The sequence below is a fragment of the Fukomys damarensis genome, unplaced genomic scaffold (assembly GCF_012274545.1).
Source record: "Fukomys damarensis isolate Sample0158 unplaced genomic scaffold, DMR_v1.0_HiC HiC_scaffold_16, whole genome shotgun sequence".
NCBI classification, from domain to species: domain Eukaryota; kingdom Metazoa; phylum Chordata; class Mammalia; order Rodentia; family Bathyergidae; genus Fukomys; species Fukomys damarensis.
The window spans coordinates 73,142,326-73,158,226 of record NW_022900928.1 but is presented as its reverse complement, the minus strand read 5'-3'; the positions used below and the strand labels follow the sequence as shown (position 1 = coordinate 73,158,226).

General features: G+C 45.7%; 1 protein-coding gene across 3 annotated transcripts in view; it reads right to left on the bottom strand.

The window, feature by feature from the left end:
- The window catches only part of Pknox2 (PBX/knotted 1 homeobox 2), a 196,603-nt gene extending 181,650 nt beyond the window's left edge, over positions 1-14,953 (bottom strand). For all 3 annotated transcript variants that reach the window (XM_010628693.3, XM_010628692.3, XM_010628691.3), the window contains exons 1-2: positions 14,804-14,953; positions 8,733-8,801 (exon numbers count right to left, since the gene is read on the bottom strand). The gene's annotated coding sequence lies outside the window, so the exon portion shown is untranslated. The remainder of the gene's footprint in view (positions 1-8,732; positions 8,802-14,803) is intronic.
- Positions 14,954-15,901: the final 948 nt, after the last annotated feature.

Genomic DNA, 15,901 nt, shown 5'->3' with positions numbered 1-15,901 from the left:
TGGCCCCAGATGGGAATCAGGGGCACTAACAAAGCTCACCCCATCTCCTCAAGACTAGAAACTATCCCCCTCCCCTCCTTGTGGTCTCCTGAACCAGAGTGACTCCTCACAGGTCCTAGGCTAGAGCCAGATCTGCCTTGTGGGCCAACTTCACAGGTCCCTCGTCTTCTCCCAGATACCCACCCCTACCTAGCCTAATTCAGTCCTAAGTATTCCTAAGGTGCCTTCCAATTTCCCGCTGTAATAAATGGCACAGAATGCAAATGGAGGTGGATGTGGGACACAGATGTTTGCACTAATTTAATTGAGGGAACACCTTGGATTAAACACTTTGCAAAACACTCACAAATAGGTTCAGTGCATTTGGTAATGAAAAGCCTCCCAGCCCCACGGCACTTTGCTGAGGCTGCCTGGGGCTGGGAGTGGAAAGCCTGGGGAAAGAAGCCCAGAGCAGGCAGGAGACAAGATGCCTTGAATCTGAGGAGAAGGCCAGGATGCCAGGCCCCTGGGAGGGCTTCCAGCAGATCAGCCACCAGCTGGGGCCCATCCCGCCCCCAAGAGATGGAATCTGGAAGAGCTGAGGATGTTGTAGGTAGCATATGCATCTTCAGTGGGCAGCTGCTTACTTGTACGGGTCAGCAACAGGCAGGTGCTTCCCATCCACAGGACACAGCTACAACCTGAAGACCTCTGCCCAGTGAGCTGAGGACAGTCCCTTACATTTGTGGGAGCAGAATTCCCAGTACCCACCCTGGTGGTATTTTCTGTGGTAAGAGGGACAGGCATTAATAATCAACAGTCACAGGCACACTGTGATAAGTGCCCTAAACCATATATATACTTGGTAACCTGGGAGCTGGAGACAGGGTAGTAGCTTGCCTAAGAAGGTCAAAAGACCAGTGGGGGAAGCTGAAAGGCTTTCCTGGCAGGGGGAACAGCATCTGCTAAGATAATGCTGCATGGAGCATAGGCAATGGCAGGACTCAGATTAGTAACAGATTCTCATGTCACTGGGGGACAGGTGGCATAAATGAAGACGATCCACTTTCCTCAGATTCCTCTCCCCACCCAATTGATGGCCAAGAAAGGGAGGGGCAGGGTTCTGTGGCCAGGGCTCTAATACCTAAAAATCTCCACAATTGGCAAGTCTAGAATCAGATTCTAAGTGATTGCTCCATAAGTTTCAGAGTTCAAATCAGCCCTGGCTGATTTTATATTCCTGAAAATAGAATTGCTAATTTTCAAACACTATGCTCACTTCAAGTGTAGCAGCCATTATAATAATAAGCTCTTATACTTGTGCAGTGTTTTATAGTTTATAAAACACCTTCACATATTTCTTCCAATCCTTTACCACAAACTTTCTGGGAAGATAGAAGAAGGGCTATCATTACTCTTGCTTTTGAGATGAGTACATTTAATCTCAAGCTTCAGCTCAGTGCATAAAGGAACCATGCTCACACCCAGTCTGACACCAAACTACACACAACCCTTCATTGGTGCATTTGCCAAGCATTTGTTGAGCACTTACTGTGTATCTAGAAAGAATAACCTAGTTGGGAATTCAGATAATAGAAATCCTGGATGAGAGGACAGCTCCTGGACAGACATCAGACATCCCTGGAGCAGAAGGCAACAAGTGGAGCACGAAAACTCAGGAACCAAGAAAGACACAAGTTCCTCTCTTCAAACACACACACACACGCACACACACACACACACACACACTCACACATAATACAAGAAGATCTAAGCCACATCTCCAGGGATGCTCCCTCCCCAGCACGGAAGGCAGACTCCTCTACCATGACATCCTGGCTGCCAGCTAGGCAACAGCCCAGAAGATCCCAGAACTTGCAGCCAGAGGCCAACCCTGGGGGCTGTGCTTCTCTCCAGTCCCAGACTGGAGACACACAGACACAGACCCACAGGCACACACGGGCCACCCAGCACACATGAGCCCTGGCATCATAAGCAGTGAAGAAGTGCCACATCCAAGGTAGCGGAAGATGGGGGTGGTAAGAATTTTCATTGCCCTTCTGATGAGGACGACTCACCTCCATTCCATCTGCTAAAGTAATACCTCACAGGGTGAAATGAGACATTGCTGTACAGTGTGCACGGGGCCAGACAATGGAAATGCCTTTGCACGTGTGAAATAAAGGTGACAGAGGGGCAGGTGACAGAAATCAGCCTGACCCCCTCCATCAACCAGCCTGGGGCTTCTGTGTGCGTGCGTGCGTGTGAAGGATGCTCACTAGACAGCCTCCCTCCATTATGCCACCCTCTTCCCCTTGCCTCATCCACTCATCTTATCACCTAACCCGCCGTGCAGGCCAGGCACAATTCTAGGCACTGATACCAAGAGAAGAATGCCATCAGTCCTTAATTGGGATAACTGCGCTGGAAATCCTGTGATGGCCTACAGGGAAAGAGCAAGTGAAAGCAGCAGTGTAAGGCTGGGGGAGGCAAAGGAGACCCATCAGAGAACAGCCACAGAGGAGACGTTATGGGAGGAACAGGGGCCTCCTAGGCAGAGAATATTCCAAAGACACAGCACATGCAAAGGCACAGAGGGGTGAAAGTGTACAGAGTAACAGGGGAAACTGCAATCCAGACTGCTTGGGGTCTCAAGTGTAGGAGCTTGTGTGTGTCTGTAAGTGCAAGGAGGAAGCGCCGGAGACAAAGCTGGGAAAGTATAGCAGGGCTGAATTGTGTAGCCCTGAGGAAGATGACCTTAGCCTGCCAACAGTAAAGGAGCACTTGGGAGTGGCCCAGCCAAGAGTGACACAGTCACATACAGAAGTGCTGCTTTACCCTCAGGAAATGCACTCCTAAAACCCCAGTGGACACCTGAAGCAGCAAGTACTATGGAACCCAATATGTACAGTACACATGCACTGTGTTTTTCCCTATACATACAGATTTATGATAAAGTATAGTTTATAGATTCTGCACAGTAAGAGGTTAACAACAAAAATAAACTAGAACAATTATAAGTTATTCAAAACTTATAAGTTGTTAATTCCGGAGTTTTTCATTTAATAGCTTTGGACAACTGATGAATGAGGGTAACTGAAACCACAGAAAGCAAAATAGCAGATAAAGGGACTGCTGCACCACAGTGTTAACTGGGCACAGTGCTGGGCTCTTATGCATACAGGAGCCGTTCCTTGTCCTCTGATGATAAGTGAATCTGACCTGGAATCTTCTCTTTGATTTGTGCAGCTAACTATCCCTGGAGAAATGGCCAGTTCTGGAGCAATTTTTCCTCTCTGAAGAGCCAGACTGGCTGGATAATGGTGAAGGCAAGGGTAGGGGTCCTCAATGCCACCGCATCCCCACAGCCAGGGATGCTGAAAGCAGCCCTTGAAAATCCTGCGGAACCTCCTCCTGTGCATGAACTTGGGGTGTCAGGAGCCACGCGGGAGATCCCTTCCTCTGGACAAGGACGCATGAGCATCTTCATTCCCCTTGCACAGGGGAAAGGGAGTTGGGCAGGGGCAGGGGGCACCATCCTGCCAAACCGGCTCAGAGCCCTCACAGCAGGCCTAGTGCTCCCTTCCTCCCAGTCTCTCCCCTCCCCCATCCCTTCTTTCAAGCCCCTCTCCAGAAAGGTTTATGAAGAAGACTCCAAATAGCCCCTCTCCTGCAGGCATAGTCACACCAACTGAAAGGAGATTTAATTAGCAAACTCTCGTTAGGCAAACGAAATTATCCGTAAGACAATACTCTTCTGGACAGGGGGTATGATTAAACAAAGCCATTAATTGAGAGACTCGCTTTGGCAGCTTCTGGGATGCGCTCATCTCCGGGCAGGCTCCACTCTGCCTCCGCGGGCCAGGGGAACAGACTCTCGGCCTCCTCCCTGCCTGGCCCACCTCCTCCCACTTCTCTCTCCTCTTCCGGGGCCCTCCAGTCAGGGCTGCAGACCTCGGCTTCTCATCAGCGGCCTCGCTGCCGCCAGATTCCTGCTAAAGTGCCTTGATTGCATAATGTCTATTTGCATAATGTAAATTGCAATCTCCTAGCTCGGGAGGCAGGAATCACAGAACAGCCATTATTTTTTACCACTCCACAAAAATTCTACATTTAGAAAGCAGATTTGCAGCTCAGAAAGCCATATAAATCTGAATCTGCCAGAAATGTCATTAAATCACACCAATTAAGCTGGACCCTCAAAGAGCCCCAGTCACTGCTCTCTGTACACTCAAGGACTCCCAGCCCAGATGGAGGCCACAAGATATCGGAGGCTGTGGCAGTGGGGCTGGAAACAGATGCCTGAAGAGGCAGGGAACTTTGTCTTACAAACCTGAGCACTCCCCGCCCCTAGCACTGGCTCCCACCACCACCTGGGCACACTGTCTGGCTGTCTGTAGACTTTTAACTTACAGAGCCCGAGAGAGCATGAGTGTGAAACCTACACCTTTTGCAAAACTAATGGGTGAGATCCAACGTATTTGTTGCGGTGCAAAATCTCTACCCCTTTAGCCCCACTTTAATGACCTTCTCTCCTCTCCCCAAGTCCCCTCCAGCCAAGAGAAAGGAACAAGAAGGACAAATCCTGCTCAGACTGGGCCAGGCTGGCTGCACTCTGAGCTCCTTTTAAGAGCTGTTTCCAGGGGTCAACTGGGGAGCAGGGTGAGTCACAAGGCTTCTGCAAAAGGGCATTCCCTCGGATAACCACCTAAGACTCCAGCTTCTACAAAGCGGTAGACCTGGTTACTCTTTTGCCTCTTTATTGCTCATTCAATATTCATTTGTCAAAGGGCAAGATGCTAATGTGTATTATTAAAATATCAATAGTGTATGAATGAACTTTTATGGAGAGTACAGTTAAAGGCAAAATTCTTGACCATCTCTGTGAGAAGCGATGGAAAGGAATAATCTTTCTATCAAACTCCACTTTTTATTTTTTTACTGGCTCAGAGTCACTAAACCATTATTAAGCACCTACTGTGGGCCAGGAATGGCTCTAAGTGTGTTCACATGCTGGGTTTTATTGAGTTCCCACAGCACTTCTGGGAAGTTTATACAATCTCATTTCCTTTCTAGAAATGAGGAATCTCAAGACCAAAGTCATGTGCCAAGGATCACAAAGGTGCTAAGTCACAAGGCTGGGATTCATATTTCCCTCCAATGTGGAGCCTCGAAAATCTAAATGACCTGTATGTTTTTATCTGTTTCCTTCACCTGCCCAAATTAAGCATTACTTTCCTGGCAGGGGAAAGAACAGAAAATCATTCCGTACTTCAATACCAACCTATCCATCTCCATAAAGAGGGCCCACTTTAAACAAGTTTCTGGAATCTTATGTGTATTTAGAATCTCTGAACTAAAGGTGACATTTCAATGATGATATCATCAGAACCCCCATTTTGCAGAAAAGTAAACTGAAGCTCTTTTAATAATCTTTTAAAAAACTTCAGTGACTTTTAATTTTTATTAACATATTCATTGCACACATTAACAGGATTCAGTATGATAACTTTAATATATGCATCCACTGTGCACTGATCAAATAATGAAGTAGTTTAAGTCAAGAATAGAGTTGTAAGTTGATTTCAATGCTGCTGCCAGCTTACTGTTACTTTTTAGTGTATTTCTCTTATGTGCTGGGCCTTCACTTCTGTGATAATAATTCAGAGATAATAATAGGATCCTGTAAACCAGGGGCCAATCAAATTATACCTCACAAAGCACCCAAGTGCTTAGTGCAGTGCCTAGAATGCAGAAGTACTCAGCAAATGTTGGTTACTAATGTTCATATTAAGCTGATAAGGACAAACCCCAGATTTTCTTACCAAACTCCAGCACCTTTTCATCAAAACCAAAACCACTTGCCCCTCCCCCCCCATTAGCCTTTCTCAAATCTCAGCCCTTTGTGTGTGTGTGTTGGGGTGGGGTGGTGGTCAGGGATGGATTGGCTTGGTTCCTACCTACCCTTTGGCTGTTTGGATTTTGCTTCTGTCTCCATAAATTATAACAAGGCAGCCAGAGCACTCAGATTCTCTTCCAAATTTCAACTGGATTTGCATCATGAACATGGAAAAGAGAAGAAAACCTGGTTCCTAAAGGGCTGTCCCTCCCCAGATCAGAGTACAGCAGAAGACCTGACAGGCCAGGAAGCAAGGGCTGCTCAGAACTCCCTATCCCTGGCAAGACAGCTCCCTGTCGACATTACGACCTTGATCTTCAGCTGAAAACCACCCCAGGCTGGAAGGCTACACTGATAGATATGCAGGCAATCTGGATGCCAAAAAGGGCATGCCTTGTGGATACAAGACAGGTCTAAGACACCTCTAGACTGGACACTTCATGCTACAACTTGCATGCCGGACGAACTCTTGTGGAGATGGCCCGTGAGGGTGAGGTTTCTACCAGCCACAGGAACTCCCAGAATCACCATGTCCTGTCCAGGAAGGAAGTCTAGCTTGGCCTTGAGGAGCTCTTGAAATTCAGATATTGTTTCATCTAAGACAGTCTGTCTTTCTAGAAGTAACCCATCTCCCCCTTATAGAAGACTTCATTTCACTCTTTATGGAAAACATATGAGACTAGTTATACCGGACTGCTAGCAAACACTTGGAAAATACTAGTTGTAGTAGGTTATCTTCTCCAAAGATTACTGCAGCAACATAAGCTGGCCCTCCAATGGCAATATAGCTTCCACCTAGCTTTTGCTCTTTCTCAAGATGTTCCTCTTAGAAAGCCACATGGAGAGGTCACTTGGGCCTAGATGACAACCCCAGCTAATATCTTAGCCAACAGCTCGCCTCAAAGTCCAGAATGAAGGAACTTGTGGATGACTCCAGCACCAGCTTTTCAGCTGACCCAGATGAAATCCCAGACCTGATAAAGTGGAGACAGGTTGTCCTCACACTGCTTTATCTAAATTCCTGACTTATATGAACACAATAAATGTTCAGCTCACTCTGTTTTGGAGGTGATTTGTAGTACAGCCTAGTAACTGAATGCCACTGGAATGAAATTAAAATGTTTATTATTTCCCACTAGAACTCAGGCCTCATTGGTCTTCTCTCTGAAACTTCAGACCTTCAGACTTCTTCCTCCTTACCTGGTTCCCATCACTCTGAGCCTGCCTTCTCTCCTCTTCTTCCTCCCTCTCCAGAAGGCAGGCTCTTCATTCCTGAGATGGATTTGGCAAAACACTGCCTGAGAGATCATTTGAACCCTTCCCATTTCAGAGTCCTGGGACCTGAAGAAATTTGCTCTTCCCAAGTCTTTACTGAGGTCCAAGTGTCCCCGCAAGGGAACTTTCTCCCTGGGTGTGGGTGGCTCAGTGCTGAGATGCTCGGCTGCACTCCAGGACTGGGAAGGAAGGTGCAGATGGATGTCTCCCCTATGCTCCACTGTCATTAAGGTTCATGCTTGACTTGACTTATGAGGTTCCTGTAACCTCCGGTGCAAGGAGACATCGATTCCCACAAAGGTTATTGCCTTCTACTCTGGCTCCCCAGCCCACCCCAAGCCCCATCTCCAGGCAGGCTTTCCTGGAACAGGATGGAGGGAGGGAGGCTCCCTTCTCTACCCCCTTGGCCTGGGGATCCAACCACTCCTGAGCCCGGGCTGCAGATGAGGTGCCTTGGGAGCCCAGGACCATCAATCACAGAGGCGACCAGCACTGAATCTCAGGCCATTAGGCGGGAGGGCCGGCGCCCTGCTCACTCACCGGGCAGCCATAGGCAGGATGTTAGCCGATTGCAGGGCAGCCATTCTTATGATTTATTCAAATACTCATTACAGTCAATCTATTTTTACACAGAGGTGAAGATGTGCGCTGATAACAGTTAATCATTTATAATTCCATGGACTGGTTGGAAGCCAATGTACTATCAAAGCCGTAGCAGCAGCAGCAACCTGGTCTCGGGCATCCCCAGAGCAGAGTGGAGGAGCCCTGCCAGCCCAGGGCAGCCCAGTCATCTGGCTGACAATCACCAACTGTAACTGGACTTAAGGTACAGTGTGCAAACTTGTGGGGATCCCAGACTGTATCCTCTGGGAGCTCATGCCCGCATTGGTGAGAGCACAAAAAGGGCCTGCTAGAGGAGAGGGCAGCATGTAAATGCTACAAATCTCAGAAGAGGAAGAACTCATTTCTAGCTAGGCTTCCAAAAAAGGCTCCACAGTTCAGGCTGGACTTCAGCCAACTCCTACAGGTGGGCAGACTCTTGCCAAGTGGGAAGGGGCCATATGAGCCCATACTTAGGTTCATATTGTATGAAGTAGAGCTCTTACTGGGTAGAAGGAAGGGAAGTGGTCAGCAGTATTTCCTTTTGACTCCCCAGAAATAACTAGATGTTTAAATGTTAAGTGCAGGCTATGAATTTGACCTTGTTCGGGAACTCACGGTGTTGCCACTTCCTCTTGTCCTCCATACTTAGCCCTATGCACAGCAGTAGCTGAGGCCTGGGTCAGCCTTGCAGACTGAAGATCTTCCTTCCCCAGCATTCATGTTACACATAACACATCAAGTCCACCTTAATGCCCAATCAATACAATCTCATTAAATAGCATGTCATATTACAAGGCTGCTTTGTCACATTCAGACATAATCTAATTAGAGCTCCACTGTGTTTTACATGCTGGCTAACTTATTGTTGAACATTTCTCTTGTACAATGCATAGCTGCTAAAGATCAGGTTCAGGACTGGTCTTGAACCCATAACCTTATTGAGTCAGTGTGGAAAACGTCAATCAAAATTACTTACAGTTTACAGCCCCTTTTCTAGTGAGCCGCATGGAGGACAGAGTCCTCAGAGTCTTGCTCCAGACTTCACCTGCCAATGAAAGAAAACATCTTTATAGATCATGTAAAGTTGTGATAGGGTTGTGCAGCAGAATAGAGTTGGGTAGGGCCCAGTGAGGGATTTCCTTGGGAGCAAAGTAGGGGCTGGCAGCTCTGTACCCATAGTGCTGAGTGGGAAAGTATCCTAGCAAAGGCATCCTGGTGCAAAATGGTAATGATTTTAAGAGCTAAGCAGGACACAGATGTGGGATCATACCCATCTGTGCCTGCTGGGTGCCTCCATTTCTTTTGAGTTTTGGCCCTTTCTATATACGAGCCCCAGAGAAAAAAGGGCTCTTAGCTGTCCAATAACTCAAGCTGACCAAAGAGTAATCATTTACTGGAGCCTCTCTCCTGGTGGAAAATTCTGAGCAGGGATGGAGCTCAGGGCCTCCTGTGAAAGCTTGCAGACGGGGAAAGCTGCACATACAAGCAGACAACAAAACTGCCCGTGTTGTTTATGGTGGGAAAATGAAAGTCTTGCTACAGGGGGAACTTTCAAATAAAGTGAAGAAGTTCAGATGGGTAGGAAGGAAAATATACATGGAAAAGGATGATAAAGACAAGATAGAAAAATCAAAACCCTAATTACTTTTAATTCTCTTTCTGGAATAAAACAACTTTCTAAAACAGCACATATTTATCTGGTGTCCATGATCTACACTTGCTGGGTACAGCTGGAATAATATCCATGGGTCCTGTTATAAATAAGAAATAAGATTGCCCATAGGAAGCAGCACCAGAGAAAACACGACTACACAAGCAGTTACACTATACTGTATAATAGAGACCATCATACTCTCTCCATGAAGAGCAGAAATTAGCAGGAGCTGGGACACTCGAGGGAGTTCTGTTGTGGGAAAAGAATGCAAGTGGGATCTCAGAAGACTGGACAGGCAAGATCTGGCTGGTGGAAGGGGAGAGAGGGTCCTATAGGTTGGGTATTTAATATCCTCAAATGGTCACCTGTTAAAGACTTAGTTTCCAACATGACATTAGTCGGAGGTGGAAGAATCATTCAGAAGTGGGAACCCGTGGGAGGTCTTTAAGTCACTAGGGTGTGCTCTAGAGGGGGATGGTGGCACTGTGGCCCCTTCCTCTTTTTCTTCTGTTTCCAAGTCATGGTGTGAACAATTTTGCTCTGCCACACTTCCCTGTTGTGATATGCTACCTAACCACAGACCCCAAGCAATGAGGACAATTGATGGTGGGCTGCAGCCTCCAAGATGTGAGCCAAACTGAACCTTTTCTCTTTATATGTATATTGTCTTGGGTATTTTGTTACAGTGACAGGAAGCTAAGTGACATGGGTTTGTCAAATAGAGGGCATGTCAAATCAGGGGGCAATCTCACCAAGAGCAAAGAAGGGGGAGTATGGAGGACCTGAGACAGCACAGTGGTTGGTGTGACTGAAGGAAACAAAAGGACAGAAGCATGTCAACTAATCAGGATGGGCCACAGCATCCAGGCTTTGAGCATCAGGCAGGAGGAATCAGGTTTGTACTGTGAGCTTCTAGAACAACTGAAGGTTCCCAATGAGGAAATGGTAGGAGGTAGCACTGCTACTACAGCATTCCTTTAGTATTTTCCCTTTAATTAAGACAGGAGAGGAATCTTAGAAAAAAGTGGGATTTCAGTTAGAAGATTCAGGTATCAGCTATAGAGAGATATGCTCGTGAAAATACATGGTTCCTCTTGTTCACAATGATATCCTCTAGCCAAAAGGTCTTCCTCTGGGTGTTTCCAACTATATCTGCATGATCACAGTTTTTAGTTTATGAGACAGGGACACTAGACTGCCAGCCACTGAGGAATATGATGCTGTTTTACGCATCTTTACATTTATAGAACCTAGAAGAGTGCCCAGTATCATTGAGGTTCTCAGAAATAGCTCTTGAAATGTTGAATGGTGAACCCTGAATCTGTAACCAGCACCTCAGAACCAGCCCTTGGTTGACAAATGGCTCTAAGTTGTGTTTTGTTAAAGTACTTACAGGTCACTACTGAGCTCAGTCCATTATATGAAGTCAGTACATGAAGTCCCTAGATTAAATTACATGGAGCTTCGTGCTCTATCCCTGCCCTCTGAGAAATCCATCTGAGATACTCCACTTGGAAGAAGATATGGCAGACTTTCCATCTGTCACAATAGAGAGCTGCTGTGCTGGAGGGACAGAGTCAAGACTGTCACAATGCATAACAAGCAAAAAGGACAGGTCAAACTAAAAAGTCCATTTTTGCTTTACTGATCATTTCTTGCATAAGAGAATCATGATAACCACAAAAGAAATAATTTCAAAAATAAGGTAAAATTGTCCATGATCTCATTACTCTACACCATCAAATTATACTCTGTGACCTGCATGTTTTCCTTTTTTAAAAGAATTATTGATTAAAAATTTGACAAGTATATACACACCTGTCTCCTATATTTCAAAATCAATTTCAAAAACAGAACTATGTGACCCAGTGTAAAAAAATGACCTGAGTTATTTGAGTCAAATGCAAGTTCAGGATATGGTGTTGCTGCCAGATTCACCAAATGTGATCTTAGGCTACAGTTATAATCATACAGTGTCCAACTAAGATCTGGACAGCCTCCACTCTGAACTTACCAGCCCATCAGTTCTATGCATAATTCTGGCATCATATTTTAAGAATTTTAATAGTGATGAGTAGAAAAGAAAGAAGACATCATGCAGTTAAATTGTGGGTTAAAAGTCTAGTGATTAAAAGTACACGTTCTAGAATCACACTCTATGTGCAAGTAGTGATCTCAACTTAACCACGGGTGAGTTCCTTATCTCCTCCTCCTTGCCTTAATTTTTTGTTTATAAAATAGGGATAATAACAGATCTTCCTCTGTGGCTGTGAGCACTGCAGGACTTGATGTAACCCAAGGTGCATAGGGCAGCTCCTCACACAAAAGAAGCACTCAGTGAATGGGAGCTATTGTTGTTGTTGTTTTCATTATTATAAGGAGGCTATGAGACAGAAGTCATGGAGGAAGGAATCAGAGCAATATCTTCATATACCCCATCTAATATTACCCATTGGTCCTAATTTTACTAAGTAAAACAACATGTTCCCTCTCCCTCAGGGTGGTCCTATAAATGTCGAAAGAAACTACATGAAAGAGCTGAATAATACTAGAACGTAGGATTAAGACTAACTGTAGATGTTAGAGGAAGATGATCTTCAGTTCAACATGAGAAAGCTATGAGAACCCTTCACAAGCGAGCCAGATTTTCTCTGAAGGCAGTGAATCCCAAACTCCAGAGGGAGACTCCTACACTGGGTGAGAAACAGCTCCAGAGCAGTTTCCCTTGGATTTCAGCCATTTGTAAAAATGTTTGTAAGAAATTACAAGGCTGATAAGATCAATAACTTACATTTTGAAAACATACTAATAGTGTTTTCTTTCATCATCATTTCAAAGTAATTCAATGCACCAAAGAAGGGCAAACCCTCACAATAAAGTCATCGCTAGAACTGAACATGCAGTATCATAGAAACCCTCCCCCCTCCTCATGTACACAGAACATTTCCACATTGTGCTTGTCTTTCATTCCTCACACATACCAGTGTAGTCTTCCCCAACCAGTTCTAGCCCATGGTGCACATGGAAACTATCATGTGCAGGACATTTTACCCTGGCAAGCAAACATCATGTCAAAAGCCTTCAGCCATATACCAATGCAACCAGAATTAGAACTTGAGTCTTTATTCACCGTGAAGATAATCTGGAATCATACATGAGATTGACCATGTCCCATTTATAAACTCTAGGGGAATCTGTGAAGTAATAAACAAGGAGGAAATTGTTGAATAGCCATGTTTATATGAAAAAGAGTCGGGAACCGGGATTAGAAGAAATCTTCCCACAGGATGTAGTACATTAGGATGGACTTGGCATCCTAAAGACAGCTGTGCATTCCTCAGTGAGGAATTCATACAGTCAGGCAGGCTGAAAGGATGAAGGAGCTGAGCTTGGGTTTAAGCAAGCCATGGCATAATACAGAGAGCACTAGATCAAAAGTGTCAGCCAGACATGGGTCATGCCCTGACCCTGTTGCTAACTTACTGTTTGAATTTGTTTTTGTTTTTTATTTTTTTGAGACAAGGTTTCACTATGTAGTTCAGGTTGGCCTTGAGCTCACTATGTAGCCCAGGCTGGCCTCACACTTGTGGCAATCCTCTTGTCTCAGCCTCCCCAGAATTAGGATTATAGGTGTGCACCACCATGTATGGCTTTGCTGTTTGGATTTGGACAAAGGCCTTTAATCTCTTTAAGCCTCCGTTTTCCCATCTGAAAATGATAGATTAGATGATTCTTAAAGCAGAATTCCATCTGACCTCTACATGATCTCTAAGGTTGTCCAGATTAATCTCCAGGGACAGAAGTAAGTGTCTTGCTAAGGTAGAACAGTACGTATGTCATGGTGGTGATGAGTAAAGAAGCTGGAGACAGACATCTCTGTGTTCAAGCCGGGGCCCATCACTTATCTAACCTTAACCTCTATGAACTTCAATTTTCTCACTTCTGAGACAGATAACAGAAACATTTTTAATGTGATAATGTATGCACAGTATTTATTGCACTGCCTAGAACATACCAATAACTCAAGCAATGAGACTAGCGTTATTTAGTGTTATAAAATAAGGGTTGGCAACAACCGAGTGGGAAAAAGAAGGGCAAATAGAGAAGATTAAGAACTTCTACATTCAACCCACAGCCTGTGACAAGTTTCACTGTGCTTGCTCAAGCCAGACCTTTAAGATGAGAACCAAACTGTGACAATCTCTTCTTGGGCACCATAGTCTCTCTGGATGTTCCTGTTCTCTGAAAGGCCCTGTGTAGGCATATGGAAAAAATTCACAGAACTTGAAAGGAAAGATCTTAGTCAGACAGCCCACTCCAGAAAGTATTTTCAGGTTATTTCTCCATCCCTTCAGACAGTTTGTCTTGTATCTCACCATCAGAGTATCCATGTTCCCATGTTGTTCCACCGACAGTCCCTGTAGTTGCTTAAATTTGTCCGTGAATTTGTCAGTCACGTATGGTAGCCTATGACCATCAGGCTTTAAATGCATAATAACTGAGTAATTGGATAAAGAGATAATTACCTGGTCCTAAACACTTGGGGTCTGAGACTCCTACCCACTGGCATGCCCTTCCTCTAAGTCTGGTAGAAATAAGTTCTAATTCTACATCCATTCTCAGCCCTCTGAATCATGGCCAGTCTGAGGGCTCAGTTGCAGGGGACCTGCAAAAGTTCCCTCTGTCATACTCCCTCTGATCTTTGGTCTGTACCTGTAAGTCTAGGTATGAATATGAAACCCTGTAAGGAATCTTAACGCTGGTAGGTTAAACCTAATGATTTCCCTACATGGGAGAAGGAATTGGAGATGCTTAGCTCTCTTTATACTGGGTGAAAATGATTTACCCTCCAAGCCCAGGAAGTGAAGACCAGAGACACACAGTGGTGGGAGTTCACAGAGAGGTGGCCTCTGCCCAGGCAGATGGATTGGGAATTCACTGGTAGAGCAGGCCTCCCTGGCCTGGGGACATCCTTTGCAGTGCACATATTAAGACCCAGGCCCTACCAACTCTTCATCAGGAATATCACTGTTCCTCCATTCATGCCATGGTCACTGACCTGACTAGGTGGGCTTGCTTTCTTTCTCTAGAATGGTGCAAGGGCCCCTGATAGGTCTCCTGGCCTCAAGCCTAACCCTCTCTTGCCCATATACCCCCTTACTTACTGCCCCAAGATCTTACTGAAATACAAACTAGATGATGCCCACCCCTCCTTAAAATCCTTCCAAGACTCCTCAATTCCTGGCAGAGGCTGCCAACTGGCAGCCCCTGTGTTGACTCTTGCTGTCTGGTGTTTTTATAAATTCTGCCAATATCTAAACATTTGGGAAATTTCTCTTTCTACCAAAAAAAGACTTAAGTATGCCAACCCTACATTTCCACATGCTACTCACTGGAAGACACTGGAGATCACCACCTCCTTTGACTTGGGTGGAAGTCCTCCTCTTTGCTCCTTGGGTAGAAAGCAGGTGGCACCCTGGAAATCTCTCCTGTCCAGGGTCCAGACTCTTGAGAGGCTGATTCTCATTGCCTGTTGGAGTTTCCTGTTCAAGGTGACAGCACGGGGCGGTTGGGGGGTGGCACAGTATGTTCTCACCTCTGCTGTAACCCACTGCAGGCCAAGAGAGGACAGCCAACACCACTCCCACCTGGACCCACTATGTATTCCATCCTGTCACCTGGACACCTCCTCCACGTCTCACTGGGCACAGCCAGAAAGACCTTTCTGCACTTCTTCAGGGTTGCCTGTGACAGCAGGCAGGTGCTGAAGAGACCCATCCCCACTTGATTCCTGAAGATCTACCCCTGCTCTAGCCTCTCCCCACCCCCACCTCTGTGGAAGCTGCACCCCTCCCTTTATTTCCATCCCACTCTTCCTATCAAAGCCCTAACAGCACATATTTTGCTAATTGTACAAACCTAATGGGGGAATGCATTGGCAAAAAAGGGTAATGGCCATCAGACCAGCAATAAAACAAAATTAATGGCCCATAGGAAGAAATCATGTCCACTTAATCCCAGCTCTGAAACTCTAATAGAATAATGGAATACCAACTGAGGGTTTTTTCTCTCTATGCAGATTGCTTACACCATGTTAATCACTTGCAAAGCAGGCCACATACCACTCTGGCTCACATGACCCTCCAGGGAAAGTAGCAGACCAGAAACATTCAGTGCGAAGCTCATTACTGACATGCACTGCAGCAGCACCACCTTCCTCCCTCCCTCCCCCAGGTGACTCCAGGACAACCAGCGTGGGGCATCATTGAGGGCTGTCAGGTGTAGTGGGCCAGAAAGCCAGACACAGAACACCTAATAATAGCAAGCATTTATTGAGTGTTTACTATGTGCCAGACACTGGGCACATCCATTCTCATTCTCCTCCATTGCCACATGGTGCCATAGGGTAGCCACTAGCCACATGTGGCTCTTTACATTTAAATTCTAATTAATTAAAATGAAATAAAATGTAAAATTCAGTCTCTTGTTGC